The sequence below is a fragment of the Schistocerca serialis genome, chromosome 8 (genome assembly GCF_023864345.2).
Source record: "Schistocerca serialis cubense isolate TAMUIC-IGC-003099 chromosome 8, iqSchSeri2.2, whole genome shotgun sequence".
In the NCBI taxonomy this organism is placed as follows: domain Eukaryota; kingdom Metazoa; phylum Arthropoda; class Insecta; order Orthoptera; family Acrididae; genus Schistocerca; species Schistocerca serialis.
Genome location: NC_064645.1, coordinates 299,088,998 through 299,108,631, shown reverse-complemented (window position 1 = coordinate 299,108,631; position 19,634 = coordinate 299,088,998).

Genomic DNA, 19,634 nt, shown 5'->3' with positions numbered 1-19,634 from the left:
ATGAAAAGTAGATTAAAAGTGAAGAAACTGCAAAAAGGTGGGAATTTAAGGAGATGGGACCTGGATAAACTGACTAAACTAGAGGTTGTACAGAGTTTCAGGGAGAGCATAAGGGAACAATTGACAGGAATGGGGGAAAGAAATACAGTAGAAGACGAATGGGGAGCTCTGACGGATGAAGTAGTGAAGGGAGCAGAGAATCAAGTAGGTAAAAAGACGAGGGCTAATAGAAATCCTTGGGTAACCGAAGAAATATTGAATTTAATTGATGAAAGGAGAAAATATAAAAATGCAGTAAATGAAGCAGGAAAAAAGGAATACAAACGTCTCGAAAATGAGATCGACAGGGAGTGCAAAATGGATAAGCAGGGATGGCTAGAGGACAGATGTAAGGATGTGAAGGCTTATCTCACTAGGGGTAAGATAGGTACAGCCTACAGGAAAATTAACGAGACCTTTGGAGGAAAGAGAGCCACTTGTATGAATATCAAGAGCTCAGGTGGAAACTCGGTTCTAAGAAAAGAGGGAAAACAGAAAGGTTGAAGGAGTATATAGAGGGTCTATACAAGGGCGATGTACTTGAGGACAATTTTATGGAAATGGAAGAGGATGTAGATGAAGATGAAATGGGAGATACGATACTGCGTGAAGAGATTGACAGAGCACTGAAAGACCTGAGTCGAAACAAAGCCCCAGGATTAGACAACATTCCATTAGAACTACTGACAGACTTGGGAGAGCTAGTCCTGACAAAACTCTTCCATCTGGTGAGCAAGATGTATGAGACAGGCGAAATACCCTCAGACTTCAAGAAGAATATAATAATTCCAATCCCAAAGAAAGCAGATGTTGACAGATGTGAAAATTACCGAACTATCAGTTTGATAAGTCATATCTGCAAAATACTAACACGAATTATTTACGGACGAATGGAAAAACTGATAGAAGCCGACCTCGGGGAAGATCAGTTTGGATTCCGTAGAAATGTTGGAACACGTGAGGCAATACTGACCTTACGACTTATCTTATAAGAAAGACTAAGGAAAGGCAAACCTACGTTTCTAGCATTTGTAGACTTAGAGAAAGATTTGGCAATGTTGTCTGGAATACTCTCTTTCAAATTCTAAATGTGGCAGGGGCAAAATACAGGGAGCGAAAGGCTATTTACAATTTGTACAGAAACCAGATGGCAGTTATAAGAGTCGAGGGGCATGAAAGGGAAGCAGTGGTTGGGAAGGGAGTGAGACAGGGTTGTAGCCTCTCCCCGATGTTATTCAATCTGTATATTGAGCAAGCAGTAAAGGAAACAAAAGAAAAATTCGGAGTAGGTACTAAAATCCAGGGAGAAGAAATAAAAACTTTGAGGTTCGCCGATGACGTTGTAATTCTGTCAGAGACAGCAAAGGACTTGGAAGAGCAGTTGAATGGAATGGACAGTGTCTTGAAAGGAGGATATAATATGAACATCAGCAAAAGCAAAACAAGGATAATGGAATGTAGTCGAATTAAGTCGGGTGATGTTGAGGGAATTAGATTAGGAAATGAGACACTTAAAGTAGTAAAGGAGTTTTGCTATTTGGGGAGCAAAATAACTGATGATGGTCGAAGTAGAGGGGATATAAAATATAGACTGGCAATGGCAAGGAAAGCGTTTCTGAAGAAGAGAAATTTGTTAACATCGAGTATACATTGAAGTGTCAGGAAGTCGTTCCTGAAAGTACGAGTATTTGTATGGAGTGTAGCCACGTATGGAAGTGAAACATGGACAATAAATAGTTTGGACAAGAACAGAATAGAAGCTTTCGAAATGTGGTGCTACAGAAGAATGTTGAAGATTAGGTGGGTAGATCACGTAACTAATGAGGAGGTATTGAATAGTGTTGAGGAGAAGACAAGTTTGTGGCACGACTAGAAGAACGGATCGGCTGGTAGGACATATCCTGAGGCATCAAGGGATCACAAATTTAGCATTGGAGGGCAGCGTGGAGGGTAAAAATCGTAGAGGGAGACCAAGAGATGAATACGCTAAGCAGGTTCAGAAGGGTGTAGGTTGCAGTAGGTACTGGGAGAAGAAGGAGCTTGGACAGGATAGATTAGCATGGAGAGCTGCATCAAACCAGTCTCAGTACTGAAGACGACAAGAAGAACATGTTGATTACGTTAATTTGGACATATGCCACACAGGCAATGGCTGAGTGTATGTGTAGCTGAGATTCTGGAAATGTAACAACTATCGTGAGGTTCGGATAGTGATGCGAATGAATAACTACTTATGTGCATCACGTCTATTATCATCACCTCCAACCAATTGCTTGTTACAAAAATGCTTGGAGGTTACTTCTCTGTCAGATTTCGAAAGGCAGTGCCTTTTTATTTTTAATGTAGCTCTATGTGATAAATGCTTCGGCCACTAATATGGCAATAGGTTTCGTAACACGAGCCACATTGATACCCACACACAATAAGGTCAAGGCGATTTTCGTAGTTCGAGAAACTACTAGTATTTGGTCTTCTTCTCTCGGCCCGGGAATCGTATTTGAGGTATGCGCTTACCAACCTCCAAGAATCTTGCCAATTTTTCCAAACGAACTGTGCACGAGACCTTTGGTTTTGTGTTTGCACAACTACTTGTCTTGGGTACAGAAATTTCAGAAATTTTAAAATCAGTTGTTCCGCACAGGTATTCTTGGTCAGGCGTGAAGATTTCCCATGTTTCCTTTATATACACTATGTGATCAAAAGTATCCGGACACCCCCAGAAACATACGTTTTTCATATTAGGTGCATTGTGCTGCCACCTACTGCCAGGTACTCCATATCAGCGACCTCAGTAGTCATTAGACATCATGAGAGAACAGAATGGGGCGCTCCGCGGAACTCACGGACTTCGAACGTGGTCAGGTGATTGGGTGTCACTTGTGTCATACGTCTGTACGCGATATTTCCACACTCCTAAACATCCATAGGTCTACTGTTTCCGATTTGATAGTGAAGTGGTAACGGGAAGTGACAAGTACAGCACGAAAGCGTACAGGGTGATTTCCTCTGTTGACTGACAGAGACCGCCGACAGTTGAAGAGGGTCGTAGTGTGTAATAGGCAGGAATTCCAAACTGCATCAGGGACCACTGCAAGCACTATGACAGTTAGGCGGGAGGTGAGAAAACTTGGATTTCATGGTCGAACATCTGCTCATAAGCTACACACGGTAAATGCCAAACGACGCCCAGCTTGGTGTAAGGAGCGTAAACATTGGACAATTAAACAATGGAAAAACGCTGTGTGCAGTTACGAATCACGGTACACAATGGGGCGATCCGATGACAGGATGTGTGTATGGTGAATGGCCAGTGAACGTCATCTGCCAGCCTGTGTATTACCAGCAGTAAACTTCGGAGGCGGTGGTGTTATGGTGTGGTCGTCTTTTTCATGGAAGGGGCTTGCACTCTTCGTTGTTTTGCGTGGCACTATCATAGTACAGGCCTACATTGATGTTTTAAGCACCGTCTTGCTTCCACTGTTGATGAGCAATTCGGGGATGGCGATTGTATCTTTCAACACGATGGAGCACCTGTTCATAATGCACGGCCTGTGGCGGAGTGGTTACACGACACTAACATCCCTGTAATAGACAGGCCTGCACATAGTCATGACCTGAATCCTATAAAACACCTTTGGGATGTTTTGCGACGCAGACGTCGTGCCACGCCTCACCGACCGACATCGACACCTCTCCTCAGTGCAGCCCTCGTAAAGAATGGGCTGTCATTCCCTAAGAAACCTTCCAACACCTGATTAAACGTATGCTCGCGATCGTGGAAGCTGTCATCAAGGCTAAGAGTGGGCCAACACCATACTGAATTCCAGCATTACCGATGGAGGGCGCCACGAACTTGTAAGTCACTTTCAGCCAGGTGTACGTATACTTTTTATCACATTGTGTATGTATTTCAGAGCATTATCTATTTGTTTTAAAGAGACCGTCGTTTCCTTCATACATTACGAGTGTATTGACTAATATTTTACTGTAAATTACATGTGTGTTTGCCATTTTGTAATGCTGTAAGATGAGTAAATATTTTCATAGTCCACCTTACCATGTTCAAAATTATACGAAAGCTTTTGCCCATTGGTTTCCTGTTGATTACCGGTTTCATTGTCTAATTACATTCCACTTTTCCTTATGAACTGAACCACGTGGTCGTAGGTCAGTTGGATTGTGCTATGGAACGAGCTAAGATTTGCGTAGTTCTTATATGTGCAACATACGTTTTCTCCTTTCTTCGTACTCTTCCCGACACTAGTACGTTAATAGCCATTTTTCCTAAGTATGTCACATAATCAGGAAGTACAAGCGACTATTGCATCAGAGTCTATTTTTCCTTATCCAAGACATGTGACCTGTTCTTGTGGGTAGTATGATGACCTCTCCACTAACAAATTAGTGGTTATGGTTTGATTCTTTTTTTATGTGTGTAGTGACACTGAGTTCACAATCCTTGTCCAGTGAACCACAAGGCAATGTATGGTATGTGAGTCATTCTGCCAAGGGGCAGGTGACGTTGAGAAAGAGATTGAATAATCAACGGAAGGATAACGTTCTTTGAGACAGGGCGTGGAATGTCAGAAGCTTGAACGTAATAGGAAAGCTAAAAAATATGAAAAGGGAAATGCAAAGGCTCGGTGTAGACATAACAGGACTCAGTGAAGTGAAATGGAAATAAGACACATATTTTTGGCCAGATGAGTATAGGATAATATCAACAGCAACAAGTAGCTCTGAGCACTATGCGACTTAACTACTGAGGTCATCAGTCGCCTAGAACTAATTAAACCTGACTAACCTAAGGACATCACACGCATCCATGCCCGAGGCAGGATTCGAACCTGCGACCGTAGCGATCGCTCGGTTCCAGACTGTAGCGCCTAGAACCGCACGGCCACTCCGGCCGGCCTCAACAGCAACAGAAAATGGTATAACGGGAGTATGATTTGTTATGAATACGAAGAAAGGACAGAGAGTGCATTACTGATAGGGTTGTTCTTATCAGAATCAACGTCAAACCAACACCGACAACGATAGTTCAGATATACATGTCGAAGTCGCAAGCTGAAGATGCACAGAGAAAAAGCATATGAGCACATTGAAAGTGTGATACAATACGTAAAGGGAGATGAATATTAATAGGTAGGGGGACTGTAATGCAGTTGTCCGGGAAGGTGTGGAAGAAAAGGTAACGGCAGAACATGGAATTAGGACAAGGAATGAGAGAGGTGGAGGCTGATTGAGTTCTGTAATAAATTTCAGGTAGTAAAGGCGAATACTCTGTTCAAGAATCACAAGAGGAGGAGGTATACTTGTAAATAGCCGGGTGGCATAGAAACATTTCAGTTAGATTACAACTTGGTCAGACAGAGATTCCGAAATCAGATACTGGATTTTGAGTGTACCCAGGAGCAGATATAGACTCAAATCATAATTTAGTAGTAATGAAGAGCAGGCTGAAATTTAAGAGATTAGTCGGGAAGAATTAATAAGCAAAGAAGGGGGATACGGGAACACCAAGGAATTACGAGATACGCTTGAAGTTTTCGAAAGTTATAGACACAGAAGTAAGGAATAGCTCAGTAGGCAGTACAGCTGAGGCAGAATGGAAATCACTAAAAAGGGGCAGTCACAGGTGCTGGAAAGAAAAACATAGGTACTAAGATGCTAACTGCGAAGAATCCGTGGGTAACAGAAGAAACAGTTTAGTTGATCGATGAAACAAGGAAATATAAAAATGTTCAGGGAAATTCGGGAATGCAGTAATACAAGCCACAGAAGAGTAAAATAAATAGGAGGTGCAGGGAATCTAAGACGATAAGGCTACATTAAAAATGTAAAGAAATAGAAAAAGAAATGACTGTTGGAAGGAATGACTCAGCATATAGGGAAGTCAACCGGCGAAATGAAAAGCAAGGGTGGTAACATTAAGAGTGCAGCGGGAATTCCACTGTTAAATGCAGACAACAGGTCGGTGGAAAGAGTACATTGAAGGCCAGTTTGAAGGGGAAGATTTGTCTGATGTGTTAGAAGAAGGAACAGCAGTCGACGAAGAATAGGTAGGGGATCCAATATTAGAATCACAATTTAAAAGAGGTTTGGAGGACTTAAGGTCAAAAAAGGCAAAAGGGACAGATAACATTCCATCACAATTTCTTAAAATCATTGGAGGAAATGGCAACAAAACAACTATTCTCTTTGATGGATAGAATGTACGTGTCAGGCGATATACAATCTGACTTTCGGAAAAATATAACCCACAGAATTCCGAAGGCTGCAATAGCTGACGAGTGCGAGAATTATCACACAATTAGCTTAACAGCTCGTGGATGAAAGTTGTTGAGAAGAATAATGTACAGAACAATTGAAACGAAAATTGGGGATATGTTAGATGACGATCAGTCTGAATTTAGGAAAGGTAAAGGCACCAGAGAATTAATTCTGACGTTGTGGTTGATAATGGAAGCATTTCTAAAGAAAAATCAAGACACGTTCATAGGATTTGTCGATCTGGACAAAGGGTCTGACAATGTAAAATGGTGCAAGAAGTTCGAAACATTTAGAAAAATAGGAGTTAGATATAGGAAGAGACGTGTAATATAATATGTGTACAAGAGCCAAGAGGGATTAATAAGAGTGAACGACCAAGAACGAAATGCTTGGATTAAAATGTTTGTAAGACAGGGATGTAGTCTTTCGCCCCTAATGTTCAATCTATACATAGAAGAAGCAATGACAGAAATAAAAGGAAGGTTCAGGAGTGGGATTACCTTCAAGGTGAAGGGATATCAAAGATTCGATTCGTCGATGACATTGCTATCCTGAGTGAAAGTGAAGAAGAATTACATGATCTACTGAAAGGAATGAACAATCTGATGAGTAAAGAATGTGAATTGAGAGTAATTCAATGAAAGACGAAATTAATGAGAAACCGTAGAAATGGGAACAGCGGCAGACTTAACATTAGGATTAATGGTCCCGAAGTAGATGCAGTTCAGGAGTTCTGCTACCTAGGCAGCAAAATAGCCAATGATGGGCAGAGCAAGGAGGACCTCAAACGCAGACCACTAATCGCAAAAAGGGCATTCTCACCTCCCGCCTTTCTGTCATAGTACTTGCAGTGGACCCTGATGCAGTTTTGAATTCCAGTGTGATGGTATGGATTTATATTTGCCTCTTCAACTGTCGGCGATCTTTGTCAGTCAACAGACGAAGTCGGCCTGTTCGCTTTCGTGCTGTACGTGTCCCTTCACGTTTTCACTTCACTATCACATCGGAAAAAGTAGACTTATGGACGTTAAGTAGTGTGGAAATATCGCGTACAGACGCAAGTGACACCCAATTACCTGACCACGTTCGAAGTCCGTGAGTTCCGCGGAGCGCCCCATTCTGCTCTCTCACGATGTCTAATGACTACTGAGGTCGCTGATATAGAGTACCTGGCAGTAGGTGGCAGCAAAATGCACCTAATATGAAAACGTACGTTTTTCGGGGTGTCCGGATACTTTTGATCACATCGTGTACCAAAACTGACGTCGTAACGAAACATAAACATCTCAGAAATACAACAAAGAATCCGTAAACAATTGTTATGATCTGTCAATGTAATTGCAATCTCTCCTTTTCTTTTCCAAAATGACAGTAAAACAGCTGAAACTCTGGTTGTTGTTGGTGTCTTTCACTATAAAAAACACAATTTCTGGCAAACTAACTGCGTGAAGTACCACAACTGAGTCACTGACGTAAATAATTTTCTAGTAGCGAAGCAGGCTCAGTAACAATAAGTTCAAGTTTTCATTATATATAAAAACCAATACATAAAGAAGCACCACAAGATGTCGCATGTCATGGTGTCGTAATTAATGCTGAAACTGGCACGCGCATACTTTAGGCCATCAGACTCATGTGAAACTAGTCGGTTGGTGGACCCCTGGACTATCCCCATCAGCATTGGCTCCTGCTCTGACTTCAGTACTGTACGCTGGACTTCATGATCCGTGGTTACGGAGCGCTGATCTTGTAAGGCGGCAGCCTAAGACCAGTACACGAACAACGTCACACACAAATGTTAACATACAATAAACAGAACATCGAGTGCAAACGATAAGACCGCCATCGATCCTACTGATTGAGTGCTCTAGGCTGTTTGGGGTAGAGGATTTATGTCTTTGAAGTGAGGCTCTGCTCCACCGTATTGGTTCTGCTCATCTTGAGTCGTCGGTGGTCTTCAGTTCCGTTAAATTTGGTTAACGAATTTCTTCCAGTATCTTTCCCGTTTAGTGAAACCCTTCACAGGAGATACTGTAACCCACCTAGTATCTTTTACATATCGTTATGAATACATTTCGGTCTGCACTCTTCTAACGATTTTCTGCTGAGATCGCTCGCAGTCTCGCTCGAGAGAGTCGAGGTTACGGTCTTCCTGAGTCATTAAAGATCTTGAAATGGTTAGGCTTCCCAGCTGGTCGCTGTTGATATTTTCGCATGACTCAGTAACACAACCTGTTCGAACTTGAAAATTATGTTCTCCCATTTCCTTACTAATCTGTCATGTAAAATGTATTACTAGATACTTTGCTGTGGAAAATTTCTAATCCAAATTTATAATCTATTATTAAGACATAATCTTTTAACATAGAGTGACTACATTATGTGTAATTTTGATTTTTACGCTTTACTAATTTTCGTTTTGTATGTTCTTAGCTCATTTATTTCCATGCCAGTTTGCTTCAGTCTACATATTATCAATATTTTTTTGGGCAAACAGAATCGGCAGTCAGTGAGAGTCCCTAAATGCTAATTTGATGCACTTCATTATAAGGAAATTTAAACCAACTCTCAGCATCTTTGGAAATTGTTGAAATACTTCTTTGGTTTAGAAGACAATCAGTAATCTTGATGTGGGGCTTGTTTGATAGTGTAGAACCATGTAGAATGACAGATTTGAGTTCCTGAAGATACTTCCAGCCAGTGTCAGGCAGGGACAATCTTTTGCTTCATTGCTTAAATGGCTTTACATTTCTTTATGAATGAAATTGCCGCCATTTACTGTGAGGTTTCGTTAGTCATTTATTTCACTTTATCGCGATATGTTCAACGACAAATGCGTTAGAATATACGGACGACGAAGTGGTATTCTTTTTTGGCGGATATTTAATGATATTTAATTGCTACAAAACCGAAATCGTGATACTGTAAAACAACTAAATAACAAAAGGCAGTCAAATGATGGCAAAGTCATTGAAAAAGTATACTGTGTACCCCAACGAAGGGAACATATACTTTTCGAGTTTTAGCTCTTTGTGACACGTGTATTAACGTGTACATAAATCTTGAAGAGTGCGTTAGATTACCAACAGGATGGATTTCGTTCCAAAAGTACGCGTTCTGAAATATACATCACCTAATTTTGACAATTTACTAAAATATTTTTTGTTAGTTCAACACCACACCAGGCAGAAAAAGTAAAGTAATTAATTTGATTCACAATAATTACAAGATTGACTTGTTCAAACGGTTGAAATGGCTCTGAGCACTATGTGACTTGACTGCTGTGTTCATCAGTCCCCTAGAACTTACAACTACTTAAACCTAACTAACCTAATGACATCACACACATCCATGCCCGAGGCAGGATTCGAACCTGCGACCGTAAAGGTCGCGCGGTTCCAGACTGTAGTGCCTAGAACCTTCGGTCACCCCGGCCGGCGATTGACTTTTGATGTCGTCTATATAAATGAGTACTGGGAGACTATTTCCCTAGCAGTTTCCCTTCAAGTAATGAGCTATATCCAGTGCAGAGAAGTGTGGTCAACAAGTTATCTTCCATTTTCTCTAGGCAATTGCTCTTGATATTGTTGTTTCATTAAACTATACACAGAGTAGCTGCGGTTGCCCAGTTCATTGCTGTAGTACATTGCACTAGCTTTGGTTTGTTGTTTTAATTTCGTGCCCGTAAGGTCGACTGGTGAAGCAGTATTTTTTACCCTTACGTTCATATTAAAATGGTCTCGGTAGCTAAAATTAGTAAAGAGGTGGCCGGTTTGAATTGCTAAGAAATTACGATCGAAATTATTCATCATGTTACGGAGCAATGTGTCACAATAATGAGTTTATATTTTGTCACTGCGTCAAACAATTCACTGAAACAAGCAGATATGCTCTGTTTGTGGTTGCTTAGCAGTTACAATCGTTAAACCTTGTTAGAATTTTTTCTCATCAAAACAGTTTCAGTAAAATCTGAATGTTAGATTGTGTGCTCCATAGACAAGATGTAGTACGCGGTTGCCCAGAAAGCACTGCACCGCATTGTTTTCTCAGCTGAAAATAATTATACGCATGTGAAACGTTACGTATGTATTATTTGAAGTCTCCTGAATAAGTTAGAGTTTCCGACAGATAGCGGAGCTCCATCATGCCTTCAGAATGTCGTATGTTTGTCACGTACGTTACAAGCAACGTGCCGTCATTGTATTTCTCACTGCAGAAAAAGAAACTGAGGCGAAGGTTTACAAATGCTTGTGCAAAGCCTATGGAGCATCCGCCGTGGCCAGAAGTACAGTTAGTCGCTGGGCACGGAGGGTGAAATCATCGGAAGGCGGTTCGGCAGAGTTCAACGATTTGCAGCGGTCGGGGAGACCAACCACGGCTCTCACTCCTGACAGCCGTGACCTAGCCCCCCTCTGACATTCACTTGTTTGGGCCATTAAAGGATGATGATATTCGTGGAAGACACTTTGGGGACTATGAGGAGGTGATTCATACAGTGGAGCACTGGCACGACCACCAGAACAAGGATTGGTACCGACAGAGCATACACACTCTTGTTTTGCGCTGGAGGAAGGCCATAGAACGGGATGGAGATTACGTGGAAAAATAGGGTATGTAGATAAAGCACCATTATTTCGTGTGTGTAATTTTGATTACGTTCAATAAAGAATTGTTGCAGGAAAAAAAGCGGTACATAAGTTTCTGTGCAACCCTCGTATAATGAGATATTACTAGATTTCATTTTTACTTACCTCTCTCTTTGCTTTACAGACAGTGTTTTTCAGTGCCTAGTACATGACATTCAAGTCGAAAGATGTTCCCCACTCAACGAAGATATATTCGCTCATACAAAGACTCATACAAACCTTATAATGTTTCCCATTGTTTACTTTACAAATTTAATCTGTGGCCCCTACATTTCTGGGATGAGTGATAATAGTAGATAGATCCAGACCTTAGCAGAAACTATGTCGCAAACCTGCTGTTGCGGCGTTTTAGTCGGTCGGTCGCTGTTGTCATCTATCCACTTTGTTGTCTTTCGTCTAGCATTGTACTTTATTCAAATTCAAAAAACTCCGGGCTTTAAAGATTTTCTTCTCGTTCGATCTCTAAGTGAAGTTTTCGGCTTCCAAATCCCAAAGATCCAACAAAATTTGGAAAAAAATTTAAATTTTTTGAAATAAAGGCTGCTGACTATAAAACATTAGGGAGCACATTTCAGAACGTATTTCGCGGTGATTTTGGCTCTGGGAGCTCGTATACTCCTGTGTCAAAGCAGCGTAAATGTATGACCCTATAGCTGATTAGTTGGTGGTTACCCATTCATAAATCGTTATTTTTAGTAAATTCCAAGTCTATTCGACATTAGTGCCATTGTACGTGTTATTTCCTGGGTGTTACGTGTAGCAGTTCCAACTACGACTGTCCTGAGTGAACTTGCTTACATAGCTGTTCGTATGTGGTTAGCTCATACTGACACATATGTGGATATTCCGTATTATAAGAATACTTAAGATAGTCTGCTTAGCTGAGTGGTAACGTGCTTGTCTCCCATGCAGCTGGCCCGGTTTCGATTCCCGGCTGGGCTGGAGATTTTCTTCGCTTGTGGATTGGTGTTGTGTTGTCATCATCATCATTTCATCCTCATCACCGGCAGGCAAGTAGCTCAATGTGGCGCCGATTGAAATGATTCACACTCGGCGGTCGAGTTCCCCCGGATGGGACCTCCCGGCCAGCAATGCCATACATTCATTTCATTTTTTTTTCTTTTTTTTTTTAGATAGCATGAAAATGAGTTTGGACAGATGACTAGCAGCTGCAAATGGCTAAGTTGCTGTTGTCCAGAGAAGCGAAAGCATTTCTTAAACATCATGAGGGTTTGAGGAACGCGCTTAAATTCGAGCGACTGAAGGAGAATCTCCTCCAACGCTACAAGAAGCAGTAAATGTGAACGGTTGAGTGGGGTATCATAGACTGAGTCAGTGCAGAGTGCCATCGACCGGATAAGGAACGTGAATGCACACACATATAAATTAAGGTAGAGCGTTCAGGCGAACAAGGAGGTGGAACGTGAAGGATTGCATTCCTTACTGAGAGTCCTGCCACGGAGGGCGCGGGCAGGTGTCCCGAATACCTAAACTCTGCCATCAGGATAGCTACAGAGCTGGAGGCAATAGAAACAGCGACAGTGGTGCCGACAGATGAAGAGTTTCCTCCGCAGATGTGAGATGTTATAGGTGTGGACGTTGGATCGCATCTGGAGGCAATGTTGCCAACCACAAAGTGGAAAGTGTGGCGTGGCTGGGTACAAACAGGAGGATTGCAAAAATAAGAAGCAGAATGGTCAGTGGCCTAATAGTCAGACATACGAAAAACATGTGAACTTCCAGTCCTCCAGGTGTCATTCCTAGTAAATTTTGGTGTAATGAAGACGTATCCAGACATGGAATTGTGCTTAGTAGGGGGTAGAGAAGGGTAGGAAACATAGTTTATTGTTAGACATAGGGGGCATGTGTTTTTGACGAGTCTGGACCTTGTAGGTAAAAAACTGTTAAACCCATCACACTATATGTTGCATGGGGCAAGGGATATTTAAGTGAGATCACTAGGTTCTGCAGTAGTAAATTTTCATGTTTGGATGAAGCAATTTAAGAAGTGCGTGGAACTTGTGCCTCATGTAGGTGAAAGCTATTGCGCACGCCCAGAGGGAGATTTTCTATTCAAGCATGATGTAAAAGTTGACCAGTGGTCATTCATGGTCGATCTCTGAGGGACAATGTTTCAACTGGGGTAAACTGTCGCCAGTGGGATGCCTTGCTAGGTTCGTTAGTCATGAAGGAAAACGAGTCCAGCCACTGACAAAATCGCTAAGGCTTATTGGTGTGATATGGTGCCATGAGGCACTGGGGAGTTGCTTTGGGTGAGGCTAGGACGAGAACAGGTTGTTAATATGCTACGTGTAATGGAGCCACTACAGAATAATGCATTGGATGCATCACTGTGTTTTATGCAGTGTAGAACCTTATCTGCGTAGGAGAAATAACGAGAGAGCAGTACCCTCAGCTTAGATAACTGCAGTGCCGGTGAGGTAAAGGTAACCAAAGGTTCTTGGTTGTGAAAGCAAACGTTCTAGACGAGGAAAATCTGGACACATCATGTGTGGACCATTACCATGAGCAAACTGTCACTACAGCTGCATTATGTGCAAGAGTAGAACATATCAGTAGAATAGACAGGATACCAAAGGAAGAATCTGAGACGTGGTACTTAGGGAAAGAGAGGATTCAATGTGGACAGGGCTGTACTCAGTTACCGTTGGTTTCCCAGTTTTTTTAAAAAATCACGTACGCTTTAAAACAATAAGGACCAGTTATCAGTTTCGACTGTTAAGACGCAGTGTCTAATAAAAAATTTCTTAAGCAAGTTGCACTCACAGCTGAAGCCCTTATTGACCAGAAATTGAACTTATTTGTTGGCTGAAGGCTCCAAAACTCAAAAACCAATTTGACGGCTGAAGGCCTGGATAGCAAATTCTTAAGAACGAATTAAACTTCTCCAAGAGGTACTAAAATATTATAATAAAGGACAATAATCAAATTTTCACTATTAAGAGACAATATGTAATCAAAGTTTCTTAAGACAAATTGCATTCAGTGCTGATGGCCTTATTGACAATTATCACAATCTGACCAAATCAACAGAGAAGTGGGCCCCAGACAGTACTCCATGGATCGACCTGGGAAAGTCGCTCAACTTTGTAAACGATGAGACAGGCAGCCAAGAATTGTATTTATTTAACCGGATACAAACTCAAACTAGTGACAGTTCAAATGCAGGCCAACACTCTTGCAACATCTACCTAACGTCTGATAACCAACACAATGATGGAATAGCCCAGGCAAGGCGGAACCGGCAGGCAGCACTGCGTCTTCAGAATCGACCCACTACGACCAAAGTAGTCCGAAAGAAACAAATATCCGAACCACAATCAAGTAGGCTGTCGAACTACACGTCTTACCAGACAGCAGCGGCAAGGCGAGGAAAGGTACACTGCCACGAAAATACGCTAACCTCCAAGGCAGGTAAATGGGGCGTTAGCGGTCACTAGGCAGAAAAATACCTCTGGTTGAACTTCGTCAATAAACACAAGGAATTCAATAATTACTAATAAAAGGTGGAGGACAGCTAATTAATTTCACAAACTCCAAACACTCCACTCGTTGCTCTCCATCTCAGCGACCCTGCGAGCAGCAACGCGCGAAGAAATGGCATGATCTCAAAATAGTGGAGGTTTCACTTCTGGGCTAATGTTCACTCAACTCAAACGTCCTGGATCCGGTGGACAACAAGGTTGTGGCCCTCGCAACTACAGCTCCTCGATCCGGCAGTGCCTGTGTACCGCTAGCAGTTCCGGCATGTCCTCATGCTGCCAGACCTCACCGCTGCTCCGGCCCAACCGAACTACCCAAAAAGCTCCCATCCAGAAAACACTTGACCCCTTCCAAAGATAGTACTAGGGTACTAGATATCTGTAACAGCTACTCCTGCCACTCATGGACATACAACGCTAGCAAACACAGTGGCGCCAGTAAACACGAGAAGAAAACGAGATTCTACTATCGCTATTACTCGATGCCAAACAATCAACAGCACGAACGCGAGCCGCAACACAGCTCAGAATTATTACTGGAATTCCAGGACCTGTTAAGTCTTGAGGACCAGTTACCCATGACACTGGAAACACAGCATTCTGATAGGGAATGAAGCACCTAAATACTGTAAAGTGTATTGCATATCCTGTCATTAACAGGCAGTTATGGGTGGCTACATTAACCAACAACTGAACAAAGAGTAGTAGCCCTTGGGAAACAACTGTCATCATCATACTATAAAAAAGTCAGCGGTTGGGACTTACGAAAAATTGTCGATTTTGTTGGAACAAGCGAAATTTAAACAGTAAAACAGCAGCCTATGCATAACGAAAATCAAACAGGACTGAAACCCTAGATAGGTTATGGCAGTACCACTACTTATTTACAATAAGTATAGGGAGTGGGTACAATCAATTGGAGGGGGTTCCAGATGACCAACAAAAGATAGTGTTTTTGGCCCCTGGGGTCGTTACCAGGCCGTTGTGAAAATGTCACCAGCAATGTTCCAGCTGTTTTGGGGTGGAGTATTAAGGGGTTTGAATCCACGACAATGTGTGGTGTACCTGGAAGATATTATTGAGATCTCAGGGGATATGAAAGAGCATATACTACAGTTGAGGGAAGTTTTTTGGAAGTTACCTTAGACATGGCTTCGACTAGGCACTGAGAAATTTCTTTTTACCTTGAAAGGAGTGAGTTATTTGGGATATTTGATTCATCAGGAGGGTATATGGATGGACCCAAGACTGACATACGCAGTGCAAGATTTCTATTTCTTCAAATAAGTAAGGAGATAGAGTCACTCTTGAGAAAGGCCAGTTACTATAGGAAATTTAGTGAGTACGTGGATATTGCATGTCAGTGGTGCACCACTTCTCTAAAAGAAGAGTAGGAACATTATAGGACTTGCAGGTACAATGTGGAGTGCTGTACACCAGGCTAGAGGATGTTGTGATCTATACTCACCAGTGAATGCTAAATTTTACGTACGTAATACATATATGGGAAGTGACTAATGTGGTTCAGAGGTGAGAAGATTTTTCAAAAATACAGTGAGAGGTGGAGAAACAAAGGAGTGTTCCGAGAAACACGGTGGGAACACGTGGTGCTGAATATGTCCTATGAAAAATTATAGGAAGTATTGGGAAAGGCAATGAATGTAGTAATGCGAAACTTGCAGTGGCGGGGATGGTTAGATACTAGTGGGGAGATATTGAATATGGTATTACGGACAGCAAATGACAAAGGTGTTGAGAATCAAATGCCGTTGTGGGCAGAACAGGGGAAAACACAGATAACAAAGTAGTGATAAAGTGGCACACTACATTTATGTCAAGCTTGGAGCAGGATGTGCTTAATAACGCATACAGGTTGTGGAAGCAGACACCTTAGCTAACAGACTATGTGGGACAATGGTTTACGCAGCGAACGAGGACGTGGGTGTTATATACGCTTTTTTCGACTCGTTGGACATGTGGGTGGCTATCAGAAAGCTTTTAAAGACAACAGCCGACAACATATGTGATGCTCTGGTAGAACCGATGGAATTACAAGAAGGCACTCACCAAGCAATGCAGGGCAGTCACGTTCTACAGCACTCTCACCAGAAAAATACTTGATTGGCTACAAAACGTTCAGAAGGAGCTGCAGCAATATTTGGGATTCGTCGCCATGCCAAATGAACAAAACCTGCCACTGTACTGTGATGTAACGACAGTGGAAGTTATGATGGACAAGGCATGACATTATGCGCTGGTTGATTTCCTTGTTGCTAATGACCACACATGGTATACTTATTTCACCACCTACCCCTACCCAGTAATGCGGCGGTTCTAGTAAGCATTTGCAGATAAGGACAACAGGGATAATGCTGATTTTTGAGGATGTGGGAAGGCATGCCCCAGTGATCCTTACTGGCAGAGACACATGTGAGAACCAGTTATTTTTAAGCAAAACAGGTGCGCACGGATGTCCATGTGACACTCTGGAGTCACAACCCTAGTTCAACCAATGGGACTATACTAGATCTACCCTGTGTATGTAGTCATAGTAATGCTAGTAATTTGCTGTGATTAGTGAACACTTCGAAGTGCAAAACGACTTGAGGTACTCTTCAGTGGCTTACTAATCAACAGGACAACTTTTGACATAATGGGACAGATATTCCTCCTCCCCTCAACCGTTACTGTGATCACCATGATGCACATAGTCATTGTTTCACTGGCCACTGGGGGTGCTCCCAACGTGGAACCTCACTTAACATCAAGATACTCTAGAACTTGATCTCATCATATCTCTGAACCAATCCTTAGCAATCCAGGAGATATGTATTTTTTGTACAACACATCCTTCACCACGTGCACAAATATGAAGACAGCATCTTACAGTCGCGAACACAAATGTCATGGTATCTAGGTGTTCTGTCAGATTTCATTTGCCTTAGATAGAAAGAAAACTGCCCGTGTCATCCTCCAGCATACCACCTAACAGTGTATTGGGCTACCCGTCGAGCATTAGATGCAGCTAAGTGGAACCGTTTACTGTGAAATTATTTGTTAAAGTATTTTGCTGAGAAGGAAAAGTTTTAGCAATTTTATTTTACTAGTTTATTACTCAACTCTGCAATTGTATAACGCCTATGTGTGGTAAAAAAGGAAACCGAATAGGTAAATTGTAGCAAGTACTGGCGGACGTAAAGCTGTGAGAACGTGGCGTCATTCGTGCTTGGGTAGCTCAGTTGGTAGAGCACTTGCCCGCGAAAGGCAAAGGTCCCGAGTTCGAGTCTCGGTTTGGCACACAGTTTTAATCTGCCAGCAAGTTTCTTGTAGCAAATACTGTCTAGTTAAGTATCTATACCGTAGGAAACTATTTGGTAAACGAGCGGAAGTGGAAGTACAGAGAAAAATTGAGCCAGATTGTCTACTGAAAATTTTAATGATGTACTGAACGAGTTTATAAGTAATGATCCTCTGTGCTAAACCTAGAATATAATGTGAGGAATTAAAGAGTACAATGAACCTTGAAGTCTAACTGAACTTCGTGTAAATCAGAATAAGTTTACTGTATATAATTGTCATGTTGAATATGAATGTCAAGTTTCTGTATATGGATGAGGATTGTAAACCCAAAGCTGATTTCTTGAAAGAGGGAGGCGTCTTTCACCGGAAATAAATAATTTGGTGCGGATGGGTAAAATTGCGAAACCTTCCATGACTATCAGACGAATCCAGAAAGGCAGAGCAAGTCCAATGGCTTGGCATAAATTGTGCCAGGACTACCCAGCTGATGTAGCTAGCACACCTGTCAAAGCATCGAGATGGTTACCTCGTATTGTCACCAAGTGGAGGGGCCAGGTGTGTATATAATATTGATGCATCTGTTCACCTCCTCCAATTTGCTGATGACACCGCCTTCCCGGCCCTCTATCCTACTTTTCAACAGTCCCAACATACCCTTCAAACCAATATCAACCACTTTACTGCTTCATGCAGCCAGTGGCTACTTTGTAATAACCCTTCTAAGACCCATGCATTCATCATAGGTCGTACCACCCCCTCCTTCTGTCTCCACGATTTTTACCTTCTACAAAGCTCTCCAAGTCCTCCAATGCCATGCACTCCACCTCACTTTCTGTATCTGTCTCCCATGAATCACGCACATCCTATCTGAGCTCATCCCTTTTCCACATATTTTCCTTTTCATCGAACGCATCAGAACCCTGTATATCGTCTGGAGACCCAACCCCCTCAACACCTGGTGTCTCCTTTCCTCTCTATCACCCACCCATTGCCGCGCCTTTACCGCTGTGTCCCACCCTCTCTCCATCTCCACACCGTCCACTTCCATTACCAACGCAACTTCCAACGCCTACCCCTCCCAGATGAAGATCTTCGCCCTGATATCTATCCCCCCCTACCAACTCTAACCCCACCTTCCTTCCTCCTCCACAGGGCTCCAGAGACCCTCCATGAGCGGTTTTTCCTCCCTCCTACATCCCATACCTTCTTAGCGAACCTCATTAGTGTCTTTGCACTCCTTCCTGGCTTGTTTCCCGCTCCCACCCTGCCAGTCTTCCGCCCGCCCCTTGGTGCACCACACAACTCCCACTTTCTTGAGCCCTGCCTCCCCCACTGACAGTTCTTCTCCCTTCTTTATCTCCACAGGACTCCCCTCTCTATGCAGGTCCCTTCCAACAGTTTTACTCTTTTTAATGTCTGCTCCATCTGTTGCAGTGATTGAAGAGCGCCTGCACCACGCGGGATCAGCCGAGCAGTCTTTGGCACTGCAGTCATGGACTGTGCAGCTGGTCCCGGCGGAGGTTCGAGTCCTCCCTCGAGCGTGGGTGTGTGTGTTTGTCCTTAGGATAATTTAGGTCAAGCAGTGTGTCAGCTTAGGGACTGATGACCTTAGCAGTTAAGACCCATAAGATTTCACACACATTTGAACATTTTTGAAGTGCCGCTGTTCTGGTGTGTTTCTTTTTTTTTTATACTGTGGCCAATTTCGTTTTTCTTGTGCTTACGACTTCGATGCATTTTACATGCTGTGCACTTCGCCAGCTGTAGTTTTAGCTTTGTGTGAACCTTTCGAATTGTGTCCCATGATCAACATTTCAGAGTAAACATTGTCTCACAGTGTCTCACCCTTTTTCTTATCTTCCCCTTTTTA